We start from the raw sequence: 14,932 nt of genomic DNA on the forward strand, positions 1-14,932 counted from the left end.
GGCTGGATGTTAGGAGGAAGTTGGTGTCAGAGAGAGTGATTGGCATTGGAATGGGCTGCCCAGGGAGGTGGTGGAGTCGCTGTCCCTGGAGGTGTTGAAGCCAAGCCTGGATGAGGCACTTAGTGCCATGGTCTGGTTGACTGGTTGGGGCTGGGTGCTAGGTTGGACTGGATGATCTTGGAGGTCTCTTCCAACCTGGTTGATTCTATGATTCTATTCTATGCTGTGCTGCACTGCTGCCTGCGGCCGGCAGGGGGCATGGCCGAGCCGAGGAGGAGCTGAGAGTTCTCCAGGAAGAACCTCAGGCATCCATCTCCCCAGGGCAGGGTAGGCATCCATCTCCCCAGGGCAGGGTGGGCATCCGTCTCCCCAGGGCAGGGTAGGCATCCATCTCCCCGGGGCGGGGTAGGCATCCATCTCCCCGGGGCGGGGTAGGCATCCATCTCCCCGGGGCATGCTTGGCATCCATCTCCCTGGGGCATGCTTGGCATCCATCTCCCCGGGGCAGGCTTGGCATCCATCTCCCCAGGCAGGGTTGTTCTCTGCATCTACTGTCACTAGGCTGGCACTGTTGGAAATAACCTCACGGTGTCAGGTATTGATGGCTGAACAGTTCCCACTGCCAGGTTTCTCCAGTGTAGACTCAATTTTTGTTCTTCTCTTGGCACTTGTGTTGTTCTTCAGTGGTTCTGGAATTCTGGAGTGATTTGTACCATTCAGTCTCCAAATCTCACCTCATAAGACACTGCTTTGCAGAACCACAGAATCATTTCAGTTAGAAAAGCTCTTTAAGATCATCAGGTCCAGCCATTGTCTAACTCTACCAAGCCTGGGGCTAAGCCATAGAAGCATAGAATGGTTTATGTTGGAAGTGATCTCAAAGCTCAGCCAGTTCCAAACCCCTGCCATAGGCTGGGACACCTCCCACTACAACAGGTCACTCAAGACCTCATCCAGCCTGGCCTCGAACACCTCCAGGGAGGGAGCATCCACAACCTCCCTGGGCAACCTGTGCCAGTGTCTCACCACCCTCACTTTAATGAACTTCTTCCTAACGTCTAGTTTAAATCTCTCAACCAAGTCCCTCAGCACCACATCTCTGCCTCTTGGAAACACCTCCAGGAGTGAGGAATTAGCCACCTCCCTGGGCAGCTTGTGCCAGTCTTTGAAAACCCTTTCAGTCAAGACCTTTCTGCTCATATCCAGCCTAAACCTCACCTGGTGCAGTTTGCTCTTGCCCTTGTTTTCTTGCCTTAAACAACAGAGGTGCTGATAGCCTTTGTTGCCCTTTGCTGAGAACAAAGGGCAGTGGCACTCCTTTCCCCTTATTTTTACTGCATCTCTTGGTTTATGTGGGAAGTGTTTTCTTACCCTTTCTGCTGTTGTTGCTCCAGTGATCTGATTTCAGACTTCCCAGAATGTGTCACTCTGACAGAGTGCAATGGCTGTGCAGGCCAGTGCCCAGGATGCTGTCCCCTTCTTCATGGGCTGACCTGGCAGACCTGCTTCTGCAGCTTGGCTGCTTGGTTCAGGCACACTGTCTGTGGGAAGTCAGGTTTTGTTGGAAGGTGTTGGCTTGCTAAGGTTCAGTATGATTTTTATTTCTCTCTCTTTTTCTGTCTTGTTTTCTTTTCCTTCCCTCTCCTCTCCCTCTCCTCTCCTCTCTCTCCTCTCCCTCTCCTCTCCCTCTCCTCTCCCTCTCCTCTCCCTCTCCTCTCCCTCTCCTCTCCCTCTCCTCTCCCTCTCCTCTCCCTCTCCTCTCCCTCTCCTCTCCCTCTCCTCTCCCTCTCCTCTCCCTCTCCTCTCCCTCTCCTCTCCCTCTCCTCTCCCTCTCCTCTCCCTCTCCTCTCCCTCTCCTCTCCCTCTCCTCTCCCTCTCCTCTCCCTCTCCTCTCCCTCTCCTCTCCCTCTCCTCTTCCTCTCCTCTCCCAATTTTGCTTTCTTCCCCCCATGTGTTACAAGCTCCAAAACACTTTGTCAAATGTAAGGTGAGTTGCAGGAACTTAACAGCCAGGAAGCAGCAGTTTCTTGGCTCTGTAGCAGGATGCACATCTCTGGGGGTAGATCTGTTAGGTGGCCTCCTGTCACATTAGGAAAGCAGAACTCCTGTCAGGAATTGCTAAACTGGATGAGGATGGTTGTGTTTTGCCATTGAAGATACTGAAACAGGAAAAAGTGTGACCCTGTGAGAGCAGGCAGCATATAACAGTAAGGCTTGAGCCTAGTTAGGCTCTGAATTTCATCCAGGTGTTTGTTCCAGCACAGCATGTTATGTTTTTTATACCAGAAGTGCAGAGTAGTCCTAAATTGCACTGATTTGGGTTGAAAACAGAAGCAGTTGTCAGGTGGGAGAAATGGATCTCCTTTAAAGAATGCCTCAGCAAGAGAAGCTTGATTTAGGTGACTTGTCCCATGTCACCCAGTCACTTTTATCAGCCAAATCAAATCCAGCTGACTAGCTTATGGCTCTGCTCTCTACTCACAAGGCCGTGCTGCTCACTCATTCTATGCTGTTCAACTTCTGCAGCACACGAGTGGGAGGTGAGACTACAAAATCTCCTGTTGTAGCTCTGATCTCTGTCCAAAACATGCAGGACTCCTAAATGATGTGAGAGAGAAAATGCTCTGTGCCCATTTAATGAGATAGTGTATTGCAGGAGGTGCCAGAATGTCTCCCCAGAGTCCAGAGGCAGAAAATGGATGCTCTTTTGGCTTCCTTCTCCCTGCCATCACTCGGGCAGAGAGGGATTTGGGAGTAGCACAGCATGTGTGCTGTCAGAAAGCCTCCAAGTGTTCTGGGTAGCTGGCCAAGAACAAATGTTAATAAATAAAACAGAGAGGGCACAGCAGTTTTCATCACTCAGAGTGGGGTGGGATTTGCCCTGACTGGCACAGAACCAGCAGAGGCAACTCCCATGCCTGATATCAGCAGTACTTTGTTTCAGAGTTGAAAGCTGCTTGCAATGCAGTGGAAATGTATGAAATACTAAACAGGAAAGCAGGGCATTTGCTGAACCCACTTTGCACTCTAGCTTGTAATAGTGAGGTCATTTGCTTCATCTGAATGATCTGAGTTGCAAATCAAAGTTTCTGCTGCTGAGTTCTGGCTTTGTCTTTTGTACTACCTGGTACAATGATTCAACAGTAGGGTGCAGCTGAGGACTTCCTTAAGACATTAGTTGTAAAAATGTAGAATTAAAACTTAAGTTCTGAAGTTTTAGGGTTTGAGAAAATCCTTATCAGTTCTTGCTGGTAATTATCTCACTGTAGTCAGCCCTAGTCTCTGGGGGCTTGGTCAATCCTATGGGTGTAGCAGAGGAGCCTGGAGAAGAGAAGACTCTGGGGAGACCTTGCAGCTACATTTCAGCAAGGGGAGCTGCAGCAGGGATGGGGAAGGACTGTTTAGAAAGGCTAGGAGTGACAGGGCAAGGGTTAGTGGTTTGAGGCTGGAGCAGGGGAGATTTAGATGGGGCATCAATGAGAGTGGTAAAGCACAGGAGCAGGCTGCCCAGGGATCTGGTTGAGGACCCATCGCTGAAGACATCCCAGATCAGACTTGGTGTGGTCCTGGGCACAGCCTAATCTAGTTGGAGGTGCCCCTGCTGACTGCAGGGGGGTTGGACAAGAGGACCTTTGAGGGTCCCTTCCAACCCAGTGCAGTCTGTGACTTCCAAACTGGAGTACTCTTTCACTGAGTTGCTTACACAACAGTAAGAGGAACAGGATCTGAATTTCCCCAAGCGCTGAGACTTTGCTTTAACCTTTGTGTTTTATGTTGGCTTCAGACAGCACAAGAGTAGATAGAAGGAATAGTGAAAGGGAAATAAGTTGTTGCTTCCTGAATCAGCTTCTCAAAATGTAAGCATCACAGGCAAAAGTTTATTGGATTGTTAATTGCCTGTGTAAAATAACAAGGGGTTTGGAATAACTTATGTGTGTGAACTGGGAGTAGTGGACAGTGACTGGTTAGGAAGCTTCAGGCAGTTGGGGGCTGAAACCATGTTGAGATAAAGGATGAGGTGGATGAATGGCTGCAAGGCAGCTGGTTTCAGATCACTTGTTCTGGAATAAGAACAAATTATTCCAAATCCCAGTGGATCAGGGTTAAGGCCACCAGGTTATGGTCAGGCTGGGTTGTTAGTTGATGTTTTGTAGAAGCTGTTGTCCTCAGGCAGGAGGTTGGATCTGAGCAGTAAATACTAGAGGTAATGTTGTTAGCACTGACATTTTGCATGGAAACATCTTGATCTTAATGCCTGGTTCAGCAGTGATGTGAGCAGCAGGAGTAGGGAGGTGCTCATGCCCCTGTGCTCAGCACTGCTGAGACCACACCTCGAGTGCTGTGCCCAGTTTGGGTCACCACAGTACAGGAGGGACATTGAGGTGCTGGAGCAGGGGCAGAGAAGGGTGATGAGGCTGGGGAGAGCTCTGGCAAACATGGCCTGTGAGGAGCTGCTGAGGGAGCTGGGGGTGTTTTGTGTGGAGAAGAGGAGGCTGAGAGGGGACATTATTGCCCTCTGCAACTACCTAAAAGGAGGTTGTAGTGAGGCTGGAGCTGGTCTCTTCTCCCCAGTTACTAATGCTAGGACAAGAGGCAATGGCCTCAAGTTGCATCAGGGGAGGTTTAGGTTGGCTGTTGGGAGGAAGTTCTTTCCTGAGCAGGTGGTCAGGCACTGGAACAGGCTGCCCAGGGAGGTGGTGGAGTCTCCATCCCTGGAGGTGTTTAAAAGGAGAGTGGCTGTGGTGCTTGAGGCTGTGGTCTGGTGATGAAGGCTGCTGGGCTGAAGGTTGGACTGGATGCTCCTGGTGGTCCTTTCCAACCATAGTGATTCACAGTGATCAAATGTTGTGCTGAGGGCTTTGGTTTGGTCAGGGACTTCTCAGTGTGAAACTGATGACTGAACTTGAGGAGCTTGAAGGGCTTTGCCAATCTAAGAGATTCTGTGATTCTGTAATGCTGCTTGAGCTCTCCCTGTGTGGCATCCTCCTTAATGTGGTCATCTTGGTGGATGAGCTGTTTGTTGGAAAACTGAAGTACAAGACAGAGGGAGGTGTTTTGCCTGTAGCCCATAGGTAGTACCTACTGCTATTGAGACAGCAAATTAAAGAGAGTTACAGTGGAATTTCTGTTCCATGGGGGAAAATGCCAGGATTTGATCTCTTCTAGAAGGTGTGTTCTACAATAGCAGTTACTCCAAGTAGCATTTAAGATAGTGACATCTTGTGTTCTGGTCTGCAGAGGTCAGGCTGGGGAGCGGCGCAGATGGTGTCTGTGCAGCTAGAACTGATCTCACCGCCAAAAGAACCAGATGCATCTCCAAAGGCTCTCTTGTCCCAGGGCCTGGCTTTTCAGGAAGAGTGAGCACTTAGGCTCTTAAGTATATTTAAATGGAAGTGCACTTAACATCTCTGAAAAGTGGCCCTTGAAGGGAGGGAGGAAAGGTGTTGAGCACAGAGCACACGGTGAGGCTGCGGCAGGTGTGCGTGCAGGAAGGGAAGGGGAAGTATGTTGGGAGAATTCAAGAAGAGAGTTGTCTTGGTTCTGCTGGGGCTGGTGAAGGGAAATGTCACAAACTGGGGTTGTTTAGTCTGGAATAGGCTGAGGGGAGACCTCATTGCTCTCTACAGCTCTCTCAAAGGAAGTTGGAGTGAGGTGGGTGGGGGTGTTGGTCTTTTCTCCCAAGTAGAATGAGAGGAAATGGCCTGAAATTGTTTCAGGGGAGGTTTAGGTTGGACGTTAGAAGTTTCTTTCCTGCAAGAGTGATGAGGCATTGGAACAGGCTGCCCAGAGAGGTGGTGGAGTCCCCATCCCTGAAGGTGTTCAGGAAATGTGTGGCCATGGCGCTCTGGGACATGGTTTAGTGACCGTGGTGGTGTTGAGATGAAGGTTGGACTTAATTTTAGTGGTCTCCTCCAACAGGACCATTTCCACGATTCTGTGTCTGTATGGTTGGTGACTCCTTCCCTGCCAGCATCCACTGGCTCATCACATTGGGGCTAATCTGCACTTTCACAGGTGGTGCCAGCCACCTGCTGGGTCTTGTGCTTGCTGAGTGCAGGCATCCTGTGAGCTTCCCCTGGGTGCCTGCAGGGGATGAGCAGCTCCTTGGAGCTGATTCTGGCAGCGTATCTTGTTCTTGTCTCAGGGAAAAGGGCTGGAACCTCTTGCAGGCTTTTCTCTTGAGCATTTCCTGGAGGGCTGTGGACCAGTCAGGCTGGATTCTTTGCCTCCTCCCTGACCCAGATTTCCAGGGTCCATGGCTAGGGTAGTCCTCTGCAGCCTCCAGGTATGTCAGCACCTAAGCTTCTCTACCCTCCCAGTGACTCCCAGTAGCTCTCCGAGGATCTCTGCTCACAGAGAAGAGGTAGAGCATTCCCGTTGTAGTTTCAAACATGAGGTGTGCATTTTTATCTCTTTCAGGCAGGAATATTCATAAGCCAAGAACATAAGGAGCACAGAGATAGTGCATTTGAAATCACATAGCAGCTCTTCTGGTCTCCAAGCAGAGCAAGAGGGAGTGGTTCTCATGGAGTCTGCATAGCTCAAGCCTGATATCCTCAGGGCAGGCATTTCTTTCTCTCCTCTTCCACAGGTTCTCATGTTGTGCTTGAAATAAATTGGAGGAAGTTAAGCTGAATGCTCTGAAAACCAGACCCCCTTTCACCTGCAGTTCATATTACCACCAAGCTACAGCAGATAGTGTTTTATTTTCTAACACTGTGACTCCTGGCTTTCCACACTGTTGTCCCTTCATGTCTCATCAGTCTGTGCTGCAGCTTGTCAGGTCTCATCTTGGGATCAAGCAGTGTGCAGAAACTGAACTCCTCTTTGCTGAGGCTCCTAAGGCTCTGGGTGACAAAGTGCTGGCAGTAAGCAGCACATCAGATGCTGATTGCATCTCAGTGGATGGAAGTAGGACACATGTCCCAGGGCTGTAGTTTTGGTGGTGTTAATCTGTGTTTGTAAACTATGCCCTTGGAATCACCCACTGATAAGCAAAACATGTCCCTGGAGGTATTGAAGGCCAGGCTGGATGAGGCCTTGAGCTACCTGGGCTAGTGGAAGGTGCCCATGGCAGGGGGTAGGAACTGGATGATCTTTAGGGCTCTTTCCAACCCAAACCATTCTGCAAATCTGTGTAGTGCTGCCTGTCAGACCACAGCAAGGTCAGACTGCAGCTTCTCACCCAGCTCTCTCCAGCATGCCTCTGAGCCTGCTTTACATCCAAAGTGAGTAAAAACTCACTGACCTCTCTTTTTCTGCATCCCATCCCTCATCTTTTGGAGTAATCACCAACCTTTGTGATAGGAAAGATGGATCTGGCTCTGTCACCACATCCCTTCCATGGTGTGCTTTCATAAGCAGTTTAAGCCAGCATAAGGTGCCCATGCTGGTGCTCAAAGAGGATGTGTTCCTCATCCTTGTCTTGCTCCCAGCTGGCTGGCCCCTGGCCTTCAGGTGTCCCTAGCCCAGAGAGTCAGGAGCTGCTTTTCCTGGGCTGGCATCTGGTGACCTCAGCCAGTTGCAGTGCTGGTGGCAGGCAGCACGGAGGAGGAAGGTTGGTAAAGTTGTACCTTTGGGCAACTGCTTCATCATAGCTTAAACTCATGGAGCTGTGTCCAAAGCTGGAACTGTTGCACAGGGATTTCTCTTGGGTCTGTTTTCAGGGGCATTAAGCCTTGGTCACTGCCAAGGAGGCTTTGTTGAAGAAATAAAAGTCCAATGTGTGAAAGGGTTGATTTCAGACTAAGCAAGGGTTGAAAAAAGGTCTATCTGTTGTGTCTTGTAAAGAAAAACAAACACCCCCACCCACACCCCCAAAAAAGCCTCCCAAAGCAACCCAAAAACCCAAACAATGTGCAGTTTAAATCCCATGCTGGTGTTTTCTGGTGTTCCTTGCTGGAAGTCTGCCTCTCCTTATTCCTACCACTGAACCTAAGTGAGCTCCATCCAACAGAGGCCTCAGGAAGGTGCTGTGAAAGCTTTCCTGCCTGTACCTGGATTTTCCTGCCTGACCATAAGCAGGATGTTGAATTTGCACAAGAACTGGGTTCCTCACCACACATCTAGGTACCAAATGACTCAACAGCTTCTCCAGGCAAGTGACAGAAAGCAAGAATGACCTGCTCAGGCGGATCTAAGCACACACGTGGCTGCTTCTTGCAGTTCCCAGGGACACAGTTTGCCTCTGTAGTGCCCTCAGAGAGTGACACACTTTAGCTGTGCTAAAGTGGTTTGATCTGGTTTAGGAGTTGATAGCACAAACATTTGCAGGTGGCCAACTTACTGCCAGTAAAGCTCTTTCACATGCAATGAGTGCATGTGAGAACGGGGAAGATGCTGCCCAAGGAAGTGCTTACCAGTGCTTCATTACTCTCTTTGTCACATTGGAAGTGTGGAGTGCTTTTCCTGGTGTTTAAAGAAAACCAGAGAGGGGAATCTTGTGTTTGTTTCTGATTTGGTTTTCATCTAATTCATCTTGCCAGTTTTTGAGTGGGTAGGCTTCTGTTTTAAGGCTAGGGTCACTGCTGTAACGTGTTAAGACAGCCCAGGCTCTACTGGCTGATCAGTCTGGCAAAGCACAATATTCCTTTTGTCCTCCCATTTCCACCTGTTTTTATCAGGGTGTACCCCAGAGGGCTTTCTTCCTATCCAAACAGACAAGGAGAGCAGGGTACTTGAGAGATGGCCCTGTCAGTCACAGCCAGCTTGGGGTGGATTGAGTCATGGCCAGGTTGGAAGTGACTTCCAAGATCATCCAGTCCAACCTAACACCCAGCCCTAGACAATCAAGTAGACCATGGCACTAAGTGCCCCATGCAGTCTTGTCTTGAACACCTCCAAGGGACAGCAACTCCAGCACCTCCCTGGGCAGCCCATTCCAAAGCCAATCACTCTCTCTGACAACAACTTCCTCCTAACATCCAGCCTAGACCTCCCCTGGCACCACTTGAGACTGTGTCCCCTTCTTCTGTTGCTGGTTTCCTGGCAGAAGAGCCCAATCCCACCTGGCTACAGCCTCCCTTCAGGTAGCTGTAGACAGCAATGAGCTCTGTCCTGAGCCTTCTCTTCTGCAGGCTGCACACCTCCAGCTCCCTCAGCCTCTTCTCACAGGGCTTGTGTTGAACTAGAAACTAGAAGACCAAGTGCAGGATTCTGCACCTGGGTCAGGGCAATCCCAGGCACTGATAGAGGCTGGGCAGTGACTGCCTTGAGAGCAGCCTTGTAGAGAGGAACTTAGGGGTGCTGGTGGACAAGAAGGTCAACATGAGCCAGCAGTGTGCACTTGCAGCCCAGAGAGCAAACCAGAGCCTGGGCTGCAGCAGGAGCAGTGTGGGCAGCAGGGTGAGGGAGGGGATTCTACTCCACTCTGATGAGACCCCACCTGGAGTACTGCATCCAGTCCTGGAGCCACTATTACTGGAAAGGTCTGGAGGTGCTGGAAGGTGTCCAGAGAAGGGCCACGCGGATGCTCAGCTGTCTGGAGCTGCTCTGCTATGAGAGCAAGCTGAGGGAGTTGGGACTGTTCAGTCTGGAGGAGAGAAGGCTCCAAGGAGACCTTATTGTGGCCTTCCAGTATCTGAAAGGGGCTATAAAAAAGCTGGGGAGGGACTTTTTAGTGTGTCAAGCAGTGCTAGGACTGGGGGGAATGGATCAAAGCTAGAAGTGGGTAGATTGAGACTGGATGTTAGCAAGAAGTTCTTCCCCATGAGGGTAGTGAGACCCTGGAATGGTTTGCCAGGGAGGTGATGAAAGCCTCATCCCTGGAGGTGTTTAAGGCCAGCCTGGATGTGACTCTGAGAAGCCTGATCTAGGGTAGGGTGTCCCTGCCCGTGGCAGGGGGGTTGGAACTGGCTGATCCTTGAAGTCCCTGCTAGCCCTGACAGTTCCATGGTTCTCTGGTTCTCAGTGTTGCTAGGTTGTGCGAGCAGCTTCTCCTCTTGAGTCTGCAGAATGCTTTTTTCTGAGTAAAGCTGAGCTCTGGGTAAGGAGGAGGTTTCTGGATGCTGAATGTGTGAATTGCCTCATGCAGGTTGGTATTTCTGTGGAAGGTTGATTTAGCCTTGCATATTTGTGTAGTGCTAACCGTGCTGATGAGGAACTTGACCACACTGTTACCAAGCAGTCTGGAGGATATAATGATGCACTTTTGGGGTGCTTATGTACCTACTCTGTGTACTTAACGAGTTGTTAGCAGCCCTTAATGATGTTTCTATTGCTGCATCTTTGCTTTGGCTGTGATTTGCACTTAGTAGGTTGAGGATAGCATGTATTCCTCCAGGTTGAGCTATAGACCTCATGAATGGGAGCTATTTAACCTGCCTTGGGTACTGGACATCCATAGCTCATAGGCTCCCTTTTGTCTGGCTGATAAATCTGGTTCATAAACTCCTGCTCTGAAGGAGGAGAGAGCACTTTACTGCTAAAGATGTGGTGTTTGGCTGCTGACTTCAGTTAATCTAAGGTGGTGTTGATGTGTAATAGGACTTTGGTCTCTCATGTTGATAGCCCAGGTGAACAGTGTGCTCCCAAGTCCGTGTCACAGGCTGATAGAGGTTTGTGAAATAGCAGTGGGGAGAGAGAGTTAGGAGTGGTAAATGAAAAGCAGGTCAGGAAGAGTCCACAGTTGTGATGACATCCTGAAGTAGTTACCCAGGGTGCATGGTAACAGAAGTGATGATGATGATGATGAGAGAACTGAGAGGGGATTGAATCAATGTTTAGAACTATCTGAGGGCTGGGGGTCAGGAGAGGGGGGACAGGCTCTGCTCACTGCTCCCTGGGATAGGACAAGGAGCAATGGATGGAAGCTGCAGCACAGGAGGCTCCACCTCAACACAGTGGGGAACTTCCTGACTGTAAGAGTGCCAGAGCACTGGCACAGGTTGCCAGAGAGGTTGTGGAGTCTCCTCTGGAGCCTTTCAAGGCCTGTCTGGATGTGTTCCTGTGTGCCCTGAGCTAGATTGTGTGGTCCTGCTCTGGCAAGGGAGTTGGACTCAATGCTTTATGGAGGTCTCTTCTAACCCCTGACATCCTGTGATCATTACTCTATCAGAAACCTAGTACCTGCCACAGGGGACTTGTTTTGCCCTTAACTGTTGCTATAATGACTCCCTACCTCCTGTCTTAGGTTGCTCCCCTTTGTTTTGCCCCACGACTCCAAATGTTCACACTGCAGATAGGCAGCTTTACTCTAGGAAGAAGGTGGGAGGTCTTTCCTCCCCTCACATTTCAAACAGATCCTCACAGAGAAAACTTCAGATGCAGTGGTGCACATCTTGCTGTCCTAGACAGGAGGGCTGCTTAGCTGCCTGGAGCTTGCCATTCTTGTTGAGAACTCCCATCCCTTCCAGGCTCCTGCTTCCTGCTTGGTGTCCTTCTTATCAGTTTGATAGAGCAATGAAGCCTCTGGTTAGGCTTCCTTGGACAGCATTTTGCATGTGAAAGCTTTACTGACAGTAAGTTGGCCACCTGCAAATGTTTGTGCTATCAACTCCTAAACCAGATCAAACCACACAGCACAGCTAAAGTGTGTCACTCTCTGAGGGCACTGCAGAGGCAAACTGTGTCCCTGGGAACTGCAAGAAGCAGCCACGTGTGTGCTTAGATCAGCCTGAGCAGGTCATTCTTGCTTTCTGTCACTTGCCTGGAGAAGCTGTTGAGTCATTTGGTACCTGGATGTGTGGTGAGGAACCCAGTTCTTGTGCAAATTCAACATCCTGCTTACAGTCAGGCAGGAAAATCCAGGTACAGGCAAGAAACTTCTTCCCCAAGAGGGTTCATAGAATCATAGAATCAACCAGGTTGGAAGAGACTTCCAAGCTCATCCAGTCCAACCCAGCACCCAGCCCTGGCCAATCAACCAGACCATGGCACTAAGTGCCCCAGCCAGGCTTTGCCTGAACACCTCCAGGCACAGTGACTCCACCACCTCCCTGGGCAGCCCATTCCAATGCCAATCACTCTCTCTGCCAACAACTTCCTCCTAACATCCAGCCTATACTTTCCCTGGCACAACTTGAGACTGTGTCCCCTTGTTCTATTGCTGGGTGCCTGGGAGAAGAAGCCACCCCCCACAAAGACTGGCACAGGGTGCCCAGGGAGGTGGTTGAATCCCCATCCCTGGAGGTGTTTCAAAGCAGCAGAGACATGGTGCTGAGGAACATGGCTTAGCACCAGGCTTAGGGAGCTTTATGGATGGTTGCACTGGATGATCTTAAAGGGCTTTTCCAACCAAGACAATTCTGTGGTACCCTGTCCTTGTGCACTAGGCCTGCCTTTTATTGCCTGTTCTTCTCATTTCTTGTTCATTTGACATCATTCTTTTACATGTTGCCTGAAATCTTTGGGAGGTGCAGTCCACCCACTCTGCCCTTTCGCTGAACATGCAGTGTGATCAGATTTGCATTAACACCGAGTCAGTTCTCCTACCTCTGCAGTCCCATCCTCAGTGTAGTGCAGTGCAGACAGACCATGAGTCACTTCACCACTAAGCAATGGTTCAAGTTCAAACAGTAGCCAGTGGCATTTATGCTACAGCCTGTGGATAGGTGCAGCTCTTCCATCTGCTTCTGTCTGAAAGGAATGTGGCTATTGAGCACTCTCTCTGCTGTCTCAGTTATAAGGAGGACACAGAACTGTTGCAGTGAGTCCAGAAAAGGGCCACAAAGATGATCCAAGGGTTGGAGCATCTCTGCTATGAGGACAGGCTGAGGGAGCTGGGAGTGTTCAACCTGGAAAAGGAAGACCCCAGGGAGAGCTTAGAGCTGCCTTCCAGTACATGAAGGGATCACAGGAAGGCTGGAGAGAGACTTTGCATCAGGGTGTCTGGAGACAGGAGAAGGGGAAATGGTTTTAAGATGAGAGACAGGAAGGTTTGACTGGATCTTAGAAGGAAGTTCTTCAGTACAAGGGTGGTGAAAACACTGGAACAGGTTGACCAGAGTGGTTATGCTACTTGGAGGTGTTTGAGGCCAGATTGGATGAGGCTTTGGGCTGCCAAGTCTAGTTGAGATGCATCCCTGCCCAAGACAAGGGGGTTGGAGTAGGTGATCTCTAAAGTCCCTTCCAATCTAAGCCACTCTCTGATTCTGTCACACCTCCACAGCTCTGGGTGCCTTTAGAACTACCTCTGGAGCTCACTGTCTTCAGATCATGCCAGGATACCGTGGTGTTTGGAGTTGCCAAGACCTGCCAAGTAGCTGTGCTCAGTGTAAGGGTGGTGTCCAGAAGCTCTCCTTGCTGGGATTTAAAATAACCCAGAGTGTGAACAAAAAAGAAACAAAAAACCCATCCAAACACTGTCAGATTTTGGATTCAGGCAGGTTCACAGAGTCTGACTGCTGCTTTTATCCTGTAGCTGAGCAGCCTACACAACACAGATTCATAGATCAGTTTGGGTTGGAAGGCACCGTAAATACCATCCAGTTCCAACACCCCTGCCAAGGACAGGGACACCTCCCACTAGGAAAGGTTTGTCAAGACCTCATCCAACCAGGCCTTGAAAACTTCCAGGGAGGGAGCATCCACAACCTGCTCATGTCATTACCTGGTTTCCCACCCTGCACCACAGTCTGCTTCGACTTTGATCTGAGGAGGGTGGCGTGGGAAAGGCAAACGTTGGGAAAAGGCAGCAGCAGTGCTAATTTGAGACATTTTACTGTAGATCTCCAGTCTCAGAGGGAAAATATCTGAGTTGATTGGGTGATGCTCTGTCCCAAAATGTGAGCAGGAGAGGCCAGCGTTGTCCTGATCTCTCTGCTCCGTGCCAAGCATGCTGTGCAGGCACACTTAGACTGTGTTCAGTCCCCGCATGCTCCCTTACCTTGTGGAGCAAACATCTTTGCCACCTGAGCTGTGAAAGTGCTTCTCATGGCTGCATCCGAGGGAGGTAGTGGAGGGGGAGCAGGAGCACCTGCCCATATGTTTCTGATTCTTGTGAGTCTCTTAAGAGAGCAGTCTCTGCCCCTAGGATGCTGAGGCAGCCGCAGCATTAACCTTGCGCTGAAGCAGAGCCGGCAGAGGGTGAGGAGCAGCACAGCTCTGTGTACATTACAGTGGGGCAGGAGAGTCCTCGCCCTTGTTTTTACTGTCTGCCTCCTGCTCTCTGGAATAGCAAAGGTTGCAGCAGAGCCTGAATGCGAGCCAGAAGCACTGTGCTGCCGTTCCCCAGCCTCTCCTCCCTGATCTCCTCCTGGAGCTGCTGGCTTGGATTGCAGGAGTGTGCTTCCCAGGAGGGCAGTGTTCCCCAGCTCCCGACCCTCGCTGCTGGTTTGGCCAGGCTCAGCCCTGCCTTGCCTTCTCACCTCTGCCAGCCTGGGCCAGGCAGCAGCAGGAGCTCTCCGAAGGGCCCAGCAAGACAGCCATGCGAGGCCTCTCTTCGCCCCGGCCCCGCTCCTGGAGCTGGGGCTGTGTGCCACTCTCACCTCCCCCAGGTACGTGCCTCTGGCTGGGGAGGGTGAGCCCCGTGGGGTTGGGGCTGCCTGGCACCCTCTGTGCTCCCCAGCTTTGCTCACCTCTGCTGTGCTAAGAATGGGAAGTAGCTATCCTACCGTGCTCCAAGAGCTCAGCTGTGCCTTGTGGGTCCTGAGAGGGTTTCTTAGGTGCTGCAGCTGGTGGAAGATGCCTCCTGAACAAGTGTTGTGCTTTCTGATGCTTGACTGTGTGCTCGTCTGCTTTGCAGGGCTTCCACCTTCTGAGTTCAAAGTAGTACTTAAATATGATGCACTGGTGGTGAAGGGGGGGATGAGCCATTATTTGTTGTGCCTGTACAGATGCGGGTTCAGCATCAGTGTTCATCTACTGGTTTCTGCCTCAGCCTTGAGAGCATATCCTCACACAGAGCCCTTCTATCCAGCATCTGAGTTATGTGGAATCATGGGGAAAACCAGGGCAGCAGTGCTCTGTTGAAGTGGGATCATGTATATGTTAC

The 14,932-nt window shown here is 50.6% G+C and overlaps 1 protein-coding gene across 6 annotated transcripts in view; it reads left to right on the forward strand.

The window, feature by feature from the left end:
* NCOA7 (nuclear receptor coactivator 7) overlaps nucleotides 1-14,932 on the forward strand; it is a 105,824-nt gene that overhangs the window by 53,604 nt on the left and 37,288 nt on the right. The gene's annotated exons all lie outside the window — the stretch shown is intronic.

Source organism: Pogoniulus pusillus, chromosome 33, assembly GCF_015220805.1.
Source record: "Pogoniulus pusillus isolate bPogPus1 chromosome 33, bPogPus1.pri, whole genome shotgun sequence".
Taxonomy (NCBI): Eukaryota; Metazoa; Chordata; class Aves; order Piciformes; family Lybiidae; genus Pogoniulus; species Pogoniulus pusillus.